Source organism: Neopsephotus bourkii, unplaced genomic scaffold, assembly GCF_033783945.1.
Source record: "Neopsephotus bourkii isolate Nb327-2 ecotype Australia unplaced genomic scaffold, CSIRO-AGI_Nbou_v1 NB_1134, whole genome shotgun sequence".
NCBI lineage: Eukaryota > Metazoa > Chordata > Aves > Psittaciformes > Psittacidae > Neopsephotus > Neopsephotus bourkii.
The window spans coordinates 50,857-67,342 of NW_026901620.1; positions in this window are offsets into that span (position 1 = coordinate 50,857).

Below are 16,486 nucleotides of genomic sequence, written 5' to 3' on the forward strand. Positions count from 1 at the left end.
GTATGTTGAAGACATGATAGCTGCTACTGTAGGATGAAAAGAAATATTGCGAAAGAGAATCACTACTAGAAAGAACTTGGGTGGGAGAAGGTGGAGGGAGAGAATGGGAAGGTAAATTGTCTTCCTACCGTTTTGCCTAAATCTCTGTGGCATCATCAGGACCCAGTGTGAAGAAAGCAAGGCGAATACTAGTAGAGATCAATCCCGCTGCAGGAATCGGAATTCCTACCATCACACATATGAAAGTAGTTCTATCTCAAGACCTCTAGACATTTTGTCAAGAAACCACCAGATATGGTTTCTTGACAAAAATTAAGAATGAAAATGCCAACTATCTATCACAGAGAAAATATGGGAAATGTAGCAAGATACTGTCTTCCTATCTAAAGCTCAGGACAAAGACTGCATTAAGTAAAAAGTACGTAAAAATCCCTGAGGATGTATTTCAAGAAATAATTCAAGCGTGTAGGGACAAAATCAAGCACAAGAAATTTAAAGAGCAACAGGAAAACGCATTTTTTGGTAAAAAGTCAGAAGGGAAAGCTAACAACAGTAAACTCAATGAAAGCAAAAGTATGTTATGCCTTCAGTAAGAAGACCGGCAGGGTAAATGTCTGTACATACAACTAAGAAGAGTGACAAAGGTGGGGAAAGCCACCCTGGATCAGGAAAAGAAAAGGCTGTTTATATAGACTGCATGTCTGAATTGGGTTGTGTGGGAGTTAAACGATACCAGAGCACTCAGGAAACAATTTATGGCTGGGTTAGATTCCAGATGATGGAAAAGAGCAAAAAAATAGCCAATTTTGGAGGAAAAAAAAAAAAGAAAAAAAGAAAGACATGGAAGCAGCTATGAGGTGACTGATCAGCCTAACATAAATAATCTGGAAAACACTAAAATAAAAAAATCAATCTATTATAAGCATCCGAAAGATAACACAGAAATAATAACAGCTAGTGCTGATCTCTCAAGAAAAATCAAACAAATCTTATTTGTATGTATGACAAAATAACAGCTTCTGAGAAGAGATATATACCACACTAACCTGGAAAGAAGCTCTGTATGCACCACCTACACTAGTAAAAGGCTTAAATTTGAGATTTGTTGGGCATGTGCTGATGTTAATTGGGAAAGCAAATTTTAATGGATTTACTGCCACACCGTGTAGTTATGTACAAGGTAGGATTTCAAGTCTGTCTGGGATTTAGAACCAGCCAATGTTTCAGTTCTTTTGAGAACCACGATTCAAATTCAACTTGACAAATCGATTTATGCAAGTTACAAAATACTGTTCAATACTATACTAGAAATAATTGGGAAGTGAATAGTAGGCTGCAGGATTTCAGACAAGGAATTGGTTATTAAAACTGACCATAAACCATGAACAAAGTAGAAAAAAAACCAAAATTACTGACATGTCCAAACAGAAGTTTCTTATCTGAGGCAGAGGGAATAATCCTTTCACTTCACAGACTGCGTGCAAGTTCTCAGCCATTTCCCAAGAGAAATGTAGACCAAGTGGAGAGAGTGCAGAGGGGAGCTACAAACAGGTCAGAGGTCTAGAGAACATAACCCATGAGGAAAGAATGGTATTTGTTTATACTTACAGAGAAAAAAGACTATGGGGAGACATGATAACAGCCTTCAAATATGCAAAAGGGGGGAAGGATAATAATACTTACCGCACATAGAACAAAAAATAGTGAGCTTAAATTTCTAGCTAGTACATCTCAGACACAGACACGTTTTGTAACAATGAAGATAGTTAGGAACATGTTACCTCAGGAGTTTGACAAACTTCTCTGCTAACAACTGCAATAAGAGAGTCAGGGTTGTATTATGACTACATCAAAAATGGCTTAGAAATAGCTGATCTTGTCTCAGGACAGAAATATGACCTCTTGAAATCTTCCTCAGCCCTCTTTTTGCACCTTTGTTTTCTCTTATTCCATGAGAATTGTTCAGCTACTGACAAATAACTTCAATAGACACTTTGATCTGTAAAACAGATAATAACAGGAGGGAACAAGGGCAACATGACTATTTCGGTAAAAAATATCTTGTAGGAATGATCCCTCCTCGAGTGATCCCTCAATCACTTGCAATTGTGGTACACCTCATAAGTCTGGGTATAACCAATGTTTACAAACAGCTGTCAGATTTTATATTTTACAGCCTATATGTCATTTATATAGAACACAGTAGACCTCTTAGTTTGTCTAAGGTACAAGAAAAGAGATAATTTGGCCAATTTGTTTTTATACTGGTTGCTTTATTTCTCTGACTGTATTTTTGCACCACTTATCAACAGTAATTATTATATTTAATGTCTGCAAACTTCGTGTCATCTGCTGAAAAGTCAAAATATTTTTGTCACCTCTGAGGAGAAGAAATAAGAGCTCTTAGAAACAGTGTGGTCTTTGATCTGAGAAGACAGTAAAACCCTAGCACCTTCCTGTTACAGCAGAAAGTTATCCTGTAAACACTGTTGTTATGTTGTAAAAGGGTAATATCAAACTAAATACCTTCAGATTTATAGCTAAAAGAGTGGGTAGCAAACTGTAACTTTAATGAGCCCACTCTCAGTGGGGGGCTTCTCTACCATGGAAAAATATCCTGCATGTCTGTGTCAAACTATTAAAACTGTAATTTAAAATCAAATATCTTACTGCTTTCAGGTTATCTTTAAGCACAGTATCATGGCTTTTCCTGAGTCCACTTGTGTGCATACAGATAAGCACGTCATTCAAACACGTAGAGAATCATAGCCAATGTAAGGAAACATGATTGTTAGATGCAGCATAGAGATTATCATAATTTAGATGGATGTAATTGATAATAAGTACTTGTTAACACGAAACCTACTCTTAGCTCTGCAAGTATTTTCTGGGTCAGTAATTCATTGCTACCAACTGTGGTCTGTGGTTTTTGCTTTTTTTTTTTTTTTGTCAATTGTACAGAGCCCTCATTTTGGAGGCAAGGGAAATGAGGGACATCCTGTTTCTCTCTGTCAGTTTTGAAAGGCAATTTAGCTGAGTTTATGAGATCAGGAAACACCCAGATGATATAGAAAGAAAAGCCTGCTCTTTGAACAGTGGGGCTGTGCAGTTTTACTCTGTTGTGGTGAACTTATCACTGACAACAGTATATTGGTGCCTTCAAACCTCTCCCCCAACCAGGAATTTAATTAGAAACTTTGAATTGCTTATAGTTTAAACAGCAGCTGATTAGAGACCTGTGGAAGGGTGTGCTGGAGCTCTGTCCTGGCTTTTCTCCACAAAAGAAGGCACGTACAGACAGAATAAAACGTAGCTGTTAGGAGAATGAACAAAGACAAACAGGTCAAAGTACCCCCTTCTTCCTGCAGTCTTGGACACACTTTCTGAATGAAGACCTCAGAGGACAGGTATTTCCCCTAAGGGCTTCAGTCCCCATCCTTTTGAAACCAAAAAGAAATCCTCATGGGTGCCAAAAAGAGAGGCCTATAAATTCTGTGTGTGTGTGTGTGTGTGTGTGAGAAAGAGAGATAGAATTGTTTATTCTTTAGATAAATGTGATTACTATGGGAAAAATCATTTAAGCACAAGGAATAGAGGCATGAGGGAATTGAGTGTACTATCAGCAAGTTTGCTGATGACACTAAGCTGGGAGGGGTGGCCGACACGCCAGAAGGCTGTGCTGCCATCCAGAGGGACCTGGACAGGCTGGAGAGCTGGGCGAGGAATAACTTGATGAAATATAACAAGGGAAAGTGTAGAGTCCTGCATCTGGGCAGGAGCAACCCCAGGTTCCAGTATAGGCTGGGGAATGACCTGTTAGAGAGCAGTGTAGGGGAGAGGGACCTGGCGGTCCTAGTGGACGACAGGGTGACCATGAGCCGACACTGTGCCCTTGTGGCCAAGAAGGCCAATGGCATCCTGGGGTGTATTAGAAGGGGGGTGGTTAGTAGGTCGAGAGAGGTCCTCCTTCCCCTCTACTCTGCCCTGGTGAGACCTCATCTGGAATATTGTGTCCAGTTCTGGGCCCCTCAGTTTAAGAAGGACAGGGACCTGCTGGAGAGAGTCCAGCGCAGGGCAACTAAGATGATTAAGGGAGTGGAGCATCTCCCTTATGAGGAAAGACTGAGGGAGCTGGGTCTCTATAGTTTGGAGAAGAGGAGATTAAGGGGTGACCTTATTAGTGTATATAAATATCTAAAGGGGGAGTGTCACGAGGATGGAGCCAGGCTCTTCTCAGTGGCAAACAATGAAAGGACAAGGGGTAATGGGTACAAATTGGAGCACAAGAGGTTCCACTTAAACCTGAGAAGAAACTTCTTCTCAGTGAGTGTGACGGAACACTGGAACAGGCTGCCCAGGGAGGTTGTGGAATCTCCTTCTTTGGAGACATTCAAAACCCGCCTGGACACGTTCCTGTGTAACCTTATCTAGGTGTTCCTGCTCCGGCAGGGGATTGGACTAGATGATCTTTTGAGGTCCCTTCCAATCTCTAACATACTGTGATACTGTAATAACCAGATGGCTCTGGCCCACGCTTCTGAGGAAGGCCCCCAGAAGTTTTCAGAAATGAACATGTTTTTCCAAGTTTTTCTTAAAAGAAAATAAAGTAAAAGATATTTACCTATTTTTTTGACCGCTCTCAGTCAAACAGGTCTTATGAAGACCTGTTCTTAGATGAGCAGACAGGTAGAAGTTTGCTGGGAATGTGAAAGGGAAGAAGAATCCATTTTCTTACTTAGAGGGGTTTTTAGTCTAGGTTTCACTGAGCCCTAAGCATTTATCACCTCCAGCCCTCTCCCTGTGTTGCTCTACTTGGAACATAGTCTATTGCTACTCCAGGAGGAGAGTTCAACTTTTCTACTAGCTTAGGTCTGGAGATCCTACTCCAAACCCCAACACATTAGCCAAGCTCACAGTTGTTTCATATGAAGAAATTTCCATGCATAATGTCAAGATGCAAGAAGCTTACTACTCATAAGCAACGTGCTGCAAATAACAGCCATCAGCCCTCCATAGAAACTGCTCTGGTTGCTATAGTCATCACGTTCAAGGGGGACCCTGCTAACTTGAACATCTCTGCAACACAGCTGCTCAAACGGAAGTAGAGAGCTTCATTTTTTATCCCCTTCGTTTCTAAGTCTGTCACTCGTGCTTGAAGAGGGTACCCAGCCCTTCTAACATGCAAACACTTGAAAATGAGACATTGTTAACCTTTAAAGTAAAACCTTGTTAAACACTTCAACAACCGTTCTGAAAAATGTGACTGTTTAGTTTTGGAGTTCTAATACTTTGCAGGTGGCTGTTTGCAGGTGCACGTTATATCAAAAGCAAAACAGAAGCAGGCAAACAATGTTTCCCAAATCATCCTCATATACAGAAATGATTTCAACTTCCAAAGTTTCTCACTTCTGAGTATCTTAGAGCATTTTATAAACAAGCATTAGTATAACCTCAACACAGCTCCTGTGTCAGTTATGTATCCTCCTTATATTGGACTGGGTAAGTACATGGCTAGAAGACATAAGTGCTCTTCAACACTGACCAAATGTATGCATCAGAGATGGAATCTCCTTATTAAGAGGCTTCTAAGACATCTGGTTTGTTTTCTTGTCCCCAGAGCATTTAATCCTCAAGTATAGTATAGATTCTAATTTCAGCCTGGCCTGATTTTTCACAACTCCATCCATAACACTTCCTTTATATCACCTAGTACTACCCTAAAACAAACCCTCTTTTTTTTTTGTTGTTGTTTTTTCACAGGCTTCTGCTAAAATACTTTGTTGTAGAAGTCAGTCCCAATTTTCTGTTATCAGGAGCTAAACTCCTCATGCTTTGTCACTGAGCTGTCCTTGAAGAAAATGGTTCTGTGGCCACCTAACTGGGCTATTTCTGCATTACCATATCAATCAGAACATCATGGGTAAATAAATGAAAGAACAAACAGTGAAAATAAAAAGCTGGTTTAGTACAAAAGGGTGTGTGTGTGTAGTTTTCTATTTAAGTAATGATTTATTAAATAAAAACTTTATCAATGAGAGCCTTGAACTTTAGCCTATTGCTGATGCGTTTCCGCATCTGTGTAATAGTAATAAGGCAGTATGCAGTTATCTTTGCATGGTGTCTTGCTTGATAACCAGACACCTGTCACAAATTGCTGATCTGCATACCTGAAATGAATCACACTGTACTAGTTACTGTCTTTGTCAACACAGCAAATCAAATTTATCCAGAAATTACCCAGTGTTTGTAGGAAAAATATTTTAAATCAGCTTCTCAGCAGATGTTAAAGATCAGTTCTAAAAACTGAAGGTGTACCTAAGTGTTGTGTTACGTGTGGAAGATGCAGTTTGAGGTGCAATACTATGAGTTTAAATCATGTGAAACCCAGAAATATTAAAATTGGGCAGTCGTGTAAATTTCTTTAGTTAGTTCAATGGAAACTACACATTACTGAGTGCTGTTATTTAATTCTCTGGAAGACAGTGGCAGTTTGAAATATAGTTAATGAAAGAATATTACTGTGATCTGAATAGGCTACCAATATGTCATCAAATACTTCTGCTGTTACACAGTCAGTATTTCCCTGTATTTTCAGATCTTCCCTGGGTCTGTAAAAGAGCTTTTTCTGAACTAGGCTTCTAAGAGCTGGGTAAGGCAATTGTCCTGGCTGGGTTGCAGATACATTCCATCTATACTCAGCTACAATGACACAACAGCCATAAAGACTTGAAACAAAAGCTAATGCTGCTTTTACCTTTCTTTCTAAACAGCAAGGATGTTAATAAAATAGTCAGGCTGCAAAAACGACACCCAGAAAATAAATTCTGCTGTAAAAAACATCATGGCAGGATTTTTAACATGAAATAATGGTTTTCTGTCATCTCAGCTATCATTTTGGACACTTCAGTCTAAAGTACACTGGAAGAAATTCTTGGCAATAACTGCTATGAATAAAACAACACATTAGCATGACAGCAGAACTTCAGTTCTGCTGATCTTACAATGACAAAGTGAAAGGCAAAATAAAAATCAAAAAGAGTTTCCATTTGAAACGCATATCTCCCAGCCACAGAAATAAAATCATTTGGAACTGCAACGATAAGAGCTTCCTGTTGTAGGAATAGTAAACATAATTTTTTGCTTCATTTAAGAACATTTTGTGCTAAAGTAGTAAAAGTTGTTGTGTCGATGTTAATAAGTCTCCCTTTTCCAGTCCCATAGCGAATGGCAGAAACATTCTGTTTCCTGATTTCTACCACGGGGGGCACAGAGGCTACCCGGCTAAGAGAGATTTTTCCCACAAACAGCCTTCATCCTAAAAACATTTTAATGGCTTATGGTAACTCGGACTGTTTTGATGATTAACACATTGTTTTTAGACTAATTGCCTTCTGCTTGGTTTTCTGGCTTGTCACTTCACAGTACTTTTTTTTTCTTGTGATGTAACTAAATATATGCCTGACTGGTGAAGAAGTTGACTGTCAGGATGATGCCACATTATGTTGAAATTATCATACTGAAGATCATATCTTGCACCCAACCACCCTACCTGCTCTTTTTTTCATCCATGAATCACTCTTTGTTTCCAAAACTTTGGTTCCCCTTTATTTGTTTAAGAACTTGCCCAATAACAAGTTGCTTATTCAAGTCTTCAGTAAACAAGCACCAGCATTAATACCAAATGTGATGTAAGGAAGTTTCACCTTTTTAAGGAAGTTTTAATGCAGTTTCACCTAAGAACAATAGAAACTGAAGGAGCAAGAAAAATTCCTACCATTTGTTCCCTCTTCATGGTTTACCTTGTTCTCCTTTTTTTTTCTTTTTCATTCTTCGAACTTTTCCAATGTCAAATTAATGTGGCTTCTAAATACTTTCCCCCCCCTGCATTTTAAGAAGTTTATTTATGTTATATATTAAAAAACATAACCTAGGAATCTTTACTTCATGTAATAACTGGTGCACTTGAAACCAGATCTCATAAGTAAACCTTCAGGATTTTTGGGGACATGATTATTTAACCCATATTAAAAATGTCACAAGGGTAAACAAAATATAAATCAGCTAATTTCTGAAATATCAAAAGGTTTTTATCAGGGCCTGGATGAACAATAATTAATTTCAATATTTTTCAATGTATAGTTTTTTTTTCTAATGAGAATAAGTAATGATTTCTACCCAGATATGCTCAACTTTGCTGCTTTTTTATAAATCGTACAATGGAGAGCAAAATCAGCTCGCCTAAGCTCTAGGTCTTGTTGGTGTAGGATGCCAAGACAGGATATGCTTTCCTGAGAGCATATGATATCTGCTGAGGAGGCAGTCATTGACCAGCACAGTTCGTAGTCTAAGGATACCACCGTCAGGTATACTTAGCATGATGTAAGAAGGGGTATTGGAGTAAGGGGGTTGTAAAAAACATCATGGTTTTGTGATCATCTAGACAAAATATTCTGGTCAAAAAAGGGGGAAGTTACTGAAATGACCACAGTTCTCCCCTAGGCTGTTTTCAGAGTGGCTCCCATTTGCTGACTCTGGCAGACTGGTTGTTTCTGGCAGAGTTTCTGTCAGGGTGCCAGGCTGAGCACGTGTTTGGTCTTTGCACCCACTGAGTAAGAGTGATGGGATCTCCTGGACATTTATGGACTCAGGAATATCTTACGGCTATTGGGAATGCTCCCCAGAATTACAGATGATCTCAAAGTAAACACCATTTGCAATCAGAAAATCTCAGCTAATTTAAGTCGCATCCTTATTTGCCTGCTTGAATGGCAATGAAAGTTTCATATTTTTATCTTAAAATAACCTCTGCCTCATTTTTCTGAACACTTTTCAATTCACCTAATCTCCTCTAGCTACCAGACTATATAGCATAATGGTTATATTTCAGCCAGCCACCTAGATACTCTATGCTTTTTTGAACTTGCCTTACTTTTCCTTATCTATTTCAAAAGATTAACATCTGTGAACAGGAATCTTGCCACCACCAGTCAATCCATTTATTTGTGCCACTTGGGAATAATTTAGGGTATAATTCTGAATTTGCCAAGGTCCATTATGGCTGACAAATTATCTTGTATTAGACTTACTCTAGTAGGACTGTAATCAAATACATTTTCTGATAAGCAAATACTATATTGAGGTGACTCCACGAAAAGATTTAATCTATTTATTAAATAGTTCCTCAACAGTGATATGATTTGAAATAAATGATGTGTTATTTTTCCTTGCCCACTCAAATAAGAACATTCGTCAAAAGCTTAGTGCAGGCAGCCTGGTATAATGGATAAGAATTTCATACCTGTAACTTCAAGTAGATACAAATACTTTCAGAATGAACCACTGTGATTCTGACATAATATATGTTTTTGCATCACCAGTGTACATTTCTGAAAGTCATGCCTTGCAGTGCCTGAGTCCTAATGGATTTCCCTTTTGCCCCTCCGAGGGAGAATCCACCCCCTGCTGCCATGGTGGGATTTATGCAAAGCTTGGAAAGAATCTGAAAATGGCCTTGATGATGGCCATTATAGGGGTCAGTGAGCTTCTTGGGATGTGTTCATATAGTACGTGTGCTGTCCAGGGTCTGCACAGAGAGACACTGGGTGTCTCCAGGGTTTTGGCACCACACTCCAAGTTGTGAATCATTGGATAGATGCTCAGACTATAGACATTTTCCTGAAAAGGGATGTCTTGCTTAATCGCTACATAGAAATAACTTTTTTTCATTCAATTCATATATGACAGAAAAAGTGGTGATTAGGGTAGTTGGTCTAAGGAGGGTCTAAAAAAATTTGGTTTAATTCTTTAATTTGCATTAATGTGCCTCAAGTTGCAGCTACAAACTCTATAAACCCCCTGCTCCTGGTGTTGGGAACTGCTTCTCAGAGGATGCGCTCCAGGCCCAGCAAATGAGGGCTGAGAGCTGAGCTTATATATCTATCCAGCTATGAGATACTGTGACTCTGGCTTCACGCTTGCCACAGAAGCATTTTAACTCAGTGTTTATTATACTAGAGATGTCCAGTCATGCTGCTACAGCCTCTTGAAAATGGGTGAGCCCAGCCTAAATCTTTCAAAGGGAACTGGCAATGCTTAGTCTGTGGGATGAGCTGAAAGCCAAAGTCCTAATGCATATTGTTGCCTCCAATACAGCAGTGTCTCTTCAGCTGGGTCTGAGAGGTGAGCAATATCCTAGATGTGTTTCCTGCTACCTCACTGTAGACAGATGTCTTCACATTGTTGAATTTCTTCTATTATAATCTTAGGCAGTGCCATCACTTTTAGGCACTCTTTGTAGAGCCAAAGGTCCTGTGTGTTGAATTACGTATTCTCTGGAGTCCAGGTTTGTAAAATATATGCCCTGTGGCACCTACTGTTGCATTAGGACATGATACCACCATGCCTTGCCATGTGGTGTCTAAAGTCTGAGACAACTCTGTTTGGATTCAAGACCAGCTGTGTCTCTGTGGCACTATGTCGAGGAAATTTAACTTTCTTTAGAAACAAGGGGTACTAACAAGGGAACAGCAGTGCCCTGGCTTACGGCATGCAGCAAGTATCTTTGCTGACTTGGTGGTATGCTGTATAAATCAACCTTGAAACTTTAACAAAGTAGCGTGAGGACTAAAGGCACAAAGCATGTTCAAAGGACAGCTCTCTAGTGTTGCACCACAGGCTTTTTATATAAGGACTTTTATTTACTGTAGGTAAAACTCTTTGCCACAGTTTTACTATACATGATAGTGCTTGCTTGTTTCTACTGTAATGCTTTCCCAGAGATTGCTGAAAGACACACTGTGCCAGCCACATTCAGCAAAAGGTCTGCCTTCTAAGCATTCATGCTGGTATTTAGAAACAAAGGAGCTTCTACTTGCTTGGAATTTATCTATCTGGCCAATATGCATTTGAGAGAAGACAGACAGGAAAAAAAAATCATCTGGACTTTATGTTGTGCTGGTCACATACAAAGGAAGGAGTGACCTGGAAACCTGGTGTTGTACTTACAGGCTATGTTTCTGCTGATGTTGAGCAGAGCTTTCCCTGTATTGGGACTGCAAGACAATTGGAGGTGGCAGGGTTTCCTTTCCATGCCATTGGGGGAAAGATGATATATGCTCCTGGGGAGCCTGCACAGCCATGTTCCAGAAGGTAATGGACAGCTTACAATTGTCAGCACTCCTCGTTGCCTCAGAGACAAATCAAGGCTAAGACATGGTGCAGCAGTGAAGGAGAAAGGCTGGAAGCCTTGGTTATTCAGTGCTCTAGTTCCCTCTTTTTGCAGGTAAAACTAAATATATACGGGGCAGCATTTGTGTTCAATGACAATTGTGGTTTAAGTCATATATAATAGGTTCTTATATTCCAAGTCTAGGGATAGAGCCTACATGTATGAGCAAGATTTCTATGAAACACTCCCTCAGTATACTTAATTCCAAGTATTCAGAAAATAACTTGATTTAAAAAGCAATGGTACATTTAAGGACAGTCCTCTTGTGAACTTTTATTTTGAACCTTTGGAGTGCACATAGTTTCAGCTCTCAGTCTTGTAGCAGCAAGTGCTGGAAACATTTAAGCAAACAAACCTAGATGCTTTCATTGTCACCTGACTAGAGATGTGTATTAAGAAAAATCTCTACTGAAATATATCTTAAGCTCATAGCTCTCCATTAATCAAAGCTGACTACCCTGTCATAGTGTCTATATATATATTAAACCTCCCTGCCAAACTTGCACTCTAAACATTTTTTGCAAAATGCAGTGTACTATAAGCATGGCCCTAGCAGTGCTGTTTCTTTTTACCAGTTGTTTTAGAGGAGAACACTTTTATTTAAATTTGAAAATAAATTAACTGGTTCTCCTGTTCCATGAGGACTACCTTGTATGCTAGGATCCACTGGAGGGCAAAAGAGAGAAGTTTTACAATAGCTAAAAAGATCTGAACAACTCCGCAAAAAAAGAGTAAAGAAGTCTACATCCAAAAAGCTAAGTATAACTTCTATTTGTCTTATCTGTCTCAGAACATATAAATCTCTTTTAACTTTAAAGGTTAGGGAGAAGAGAAAGTTTCAAACTTAATTTTCCACAGTTTGATGTATGAACTTCAGTACAAGAACAGCCCCCAAGAAGTCACTTACCACATCTGACACCTACTGTCTTTCTCTGATTCATTTGCAGTGCTAACAGTGAAAACTGTTATCTACTCTTCTTAAATGAATGGAAAGAAATGGATGTAACATAACAATTATTATGCAAGACATCCTTTCACTCACTAATGAAATCTGAATGGAAAAACAAGCATTAGCATGTATTGAACTGCTTGCCAAGTTATCAACCCGGTTGGACAAATACCTTCCAGCCTCAGAATATTAATAGAATTTTCCTGCAAGGTTTTATACCCAAAGACTCTGGATAAATCGCTGTCATAAGGCCTTTCAGAAACAACATGGACTGCACAGCAAAACCAGGTATTGAGTTTTTAACACGTTTCCAGCTTCCAGGAGGGAAGCTGGACGTTAACTGCTCTGTGTCAACAAAACCACTGGATAGGCATTTTCAGATACAACCTGACCCTGAGTCTGACATGATCTTGGCTCACCAGAGGCAGTTAGCATCAGAGAATTGTCTGTGCAATTGACCTTTGTGATTGCTTCCTGTAATAATTATACAGAAATAGCATTCAGACATACACTTGCCAGCTTAATATTTTTAAAACTTAAGGCCTCGCCCTATCTTCTGAATTTGCTTCTCCTCCTACTGAAATAATCTCATTGTCCATGGAGTACATTCATAAGAGCACAAGCATCCAGCACAGCACATACCAATAACCCAAAGGCTATGCAGAAGTAGGCAACAGACAGCTTGGTTTGCAGTACATTTCAGTCACTTCTGCAAACATCATAATATGTCCTTATGTTTAAGGCTAGAGGGGGAACACTGCAGGAGGTAGCACTTAACCCCCCTCCAGGGACTATCTTAAATGAGGAAACTCCAGGACAGAGTCCATTCACTTCACACTTCCAGAGGTATGTAAGTCCTCAGATCTCTCTGTTAGGACCTTAGAGAGTTTTTTTTTTTTGTGTATAAACAGAGTCTCACCACTTTTTGGTCATCTAAAATGCTTCACAGTTGTCTTTGGTGCTATTCTACATACACTCATGTAAACCCAATCTGACAAAAGAAAACAGTCTGTTGCTCACTGTAGACTATCAAGTTATTTGAGAATGTTTCATTTCTACATCAAAGCTGTCCAGCCATGGGCACATTTCTACTATAGGTAACTTCACAAAGTCTCAGAAATCCTTCAATAATGAGTCAGATATGTGGCTCACATCACTACTGCCTCCAAGGCCCTCATCTGAATCAACACCAGTTTCTCTAAACCAGCTTGGCTCAGCACCAAATGCTAAGTGTCCTGATTACTGGGAGATCTCAGCATTTCCTCACGGGTCTGTATTTCCATCCACAAAGAGCTGAGAGATTCAAAAGCTTGTGTTTAAAGAAGGATACAAAACCAAGTATCCTTCCAGGTTCAATATAATTACCAGTGCAAAAATGTCACTGTATCTAAGTGGAAAAGATAGCAATATCTGCTATTAGTTCATAAAACATTCAGATTTGGTGGCTACTGACTTGCTCATCTTGATCTCTATCTCTCCAGTTTCTTCGTAGCTTAGCTATTTGAGAAATGACTTTGCCTTTTTTAGTCACGACAGTAAATATGGTTAGTCCACTTTTCTCAGGGTAGAGCTTGTGCAGTGAGCTACGTGCAGCTGGGAAGCAAAGAACTGACAGCAGCGTTCCCTTAACCTGGGATTCATTGGAGCCAATATTTGACAGACCCAGAATTTACTGGTTCTCTGATTGCAGTGCAAGGCTTGACGCAGGCTTCTGTCCAGGGCTGAGTAGGTCTTGGTTCTCTCAAAATTATTTTTAAACTCGCTGCATGTTTTCAGTGTGTGTTCTTGAGGGTCCAAAGAAAAAAGCTAAATGCTCTGCCTTTCCAGAGGCTTTTTACTGCTTACTCTTTCCTCAATTGATTGTAGCCTTCCACAGAAGGAACTGCCTTTATCTCATGACTTAAAAAAAGAGTCTTCCTTAATATATTGTGGGAAGAAACATTGAAAATAAATCAGCAAATCAATAAGGCTAAAATATCTCAGTATCATTCAGAACACAGCAAAATAAAAAGCCCTGGAAGATGAATAAAAATCTACTTCTGAAATAGAAATTGAAGGACATCCCAGATCTTAGCACAGGTATGTTCATGTGATTTTGTAAATTAAAAGGAATAGTTCCTTTCTAAATTCTCTGAAACACAAACTCAGACTGGCACCCGTGAAAATCCCTTTGGGATTTAAAAGTGCTTGGAGGTTGTCCTTCTTAAAATTATTTCATTTTATGGTTTGTTTGTGTAGTTGGATTTTTGTAACATGCCAAGAAATTTCTTCAGAGACTTTTCTCTAAAGAGAGACCTGCCACTTGTAATCAAAGCAACATAACCTTTACTTAGCAGCTTGGTGTTACATCTCCCCTTCTTCTCTATGACTGGGGATAGCACAGCTCAGCAAAGCTTAAATCTAGAGTAGCAGTAAGTTGTTGATAAGAAAGCTAATCTGATCACAGTGTCCAAGAGTTCCAGTCTTGATTTTTGGATCTTTCATAGCCATACCTGTCAGGGAAGTTATTTATGGAGAGGTTTTTCAAAGCAGACTGGAAAAATAAATATTCAAGTTTCATCAGCTATCACTAACATTTGGAAATATAACCACTTTTTGCACCTCTGAAAATCTGATTCTACCTCTACTTTCTTTTTTTAAAGATAGAGATGGTAAGTAATTCTAATTTTTACCTCTTTTAATTTAACTTTTAAGATAAAAAGTAAAATGGCTGCTCTTCATCTTCAACACTGAAATGTATAATGCATTACTTTTCCCTTGTAACACCTATGGCATCTCGATGCTACTGCAAAATACATTAAAATTTCTACTGGTGTCCTAGATTTGGTGATTTCTCTGAAGGTATAATACATGGCACCAAGTTCCCAAGAAGCATGTGAGAATAAGGGGAGACCACAAGCCAAAATGAACTTTTCGCTATACGATTTTCACTTGCAATTCAAACTGCTTGGGAGACAAAGTCTATGGTGACAACACTATTGGCAGCTCATCCTTACTCTTAGCTAGAAGTAAAAAGGTAATCTGGAAAAAAGAAGGTGGCTGAACGTGGCCTGTGTGTTGGTCATTTAAACTGTGGGCCCACACCTCATAAAATCTCCTTTTCACAATTTAAAAATTATTTGCTATTTTATATTAGTTCATTTTAAGTAGAAAACTGTTAATAACATTTTCAGTTTAATATGTTCACCTTTTTTTCTGCAAACTTATGAACTCATGCTTGATTTGAGGAGGCTGAACAAGAAGGATAGGCTTATAAACACAGCTTTAATAGGCAACAAAACAAATGCATGTCCTGTAAAACAATTTATTTGTTTAAAGAGATGACTGATCTACTGATAGGATTCATCATGCTGCTCAGCAGCCCTGCTCATTAACCGAACCTTTATTCCCATGCAGTCCCACTGACATCTGCGTACGGAGTAAGATGATTATTGGTGTGAGTGAAGAACAGAACCTGATGCTTCCTAATGAAGATACATAAGAAGGAGACACAAAGAACCTGTCCTTCCTGACACACCAATTTTCAGTGTCTGACATTCTGCGCCATTGGGCACAAATCTATTGGTAACTCAGAAATGATGTGTTGGGCCAGCCCTGAGGACTGATACTCATTGGATGGTACTTCTTTGCCTAAGAGATCCTCATTCTGGGAATTCAGTTTGTTGGTCAGATGTTATACAACAGATGTTATACAAAAAACATCCTAAGCCCTCACAGTCAGATACACAGCTTAATTCTCTGTTAGTACTTGTCTGTATATTTCTAACCTTTCCTGTTGCCTTTCTCCCTTTGTTTTTTCCATGTGTCAGTTTTATATAGTCTACCATGGGAGTATTGAGGCTGCTGTACCAATTAGAAATTCTGCGTCTCAATTGAATTAAGCACTTCCTAGTAGAGATTTCCTCATTATTTCATTTAGAAATGTTTATTATGTTGGCAACCTTTACCACTCAAGTGTTCATAAAGTTATACAACTATTCAAGCAAGATTCCCTGTTTATCTCAGATATAAACATCATGTTTCACTGCTTTTTAGATAAACACTGCTAATTCAAACCAAGTTTTTGTTGGATCCATGTATCAAAGCATCATTTACAACAATAAACGACTACAACACTATTTTTATTCATGAGCATTAGTCAGCACAACCCAGCTTTATCATAATCACCTAGACTTTTTGTCGTTTTCCTTTACTCCCCCCCCAATGCAGGCAAGAGTCCCAGTCCCTTGCAAACCTTCCTTCCTGGGAAGGAAAGAACATTTCTATGTCTACAGCTGTGCCTCTCCATTTTCACCCCTGTCCTGGCCTGC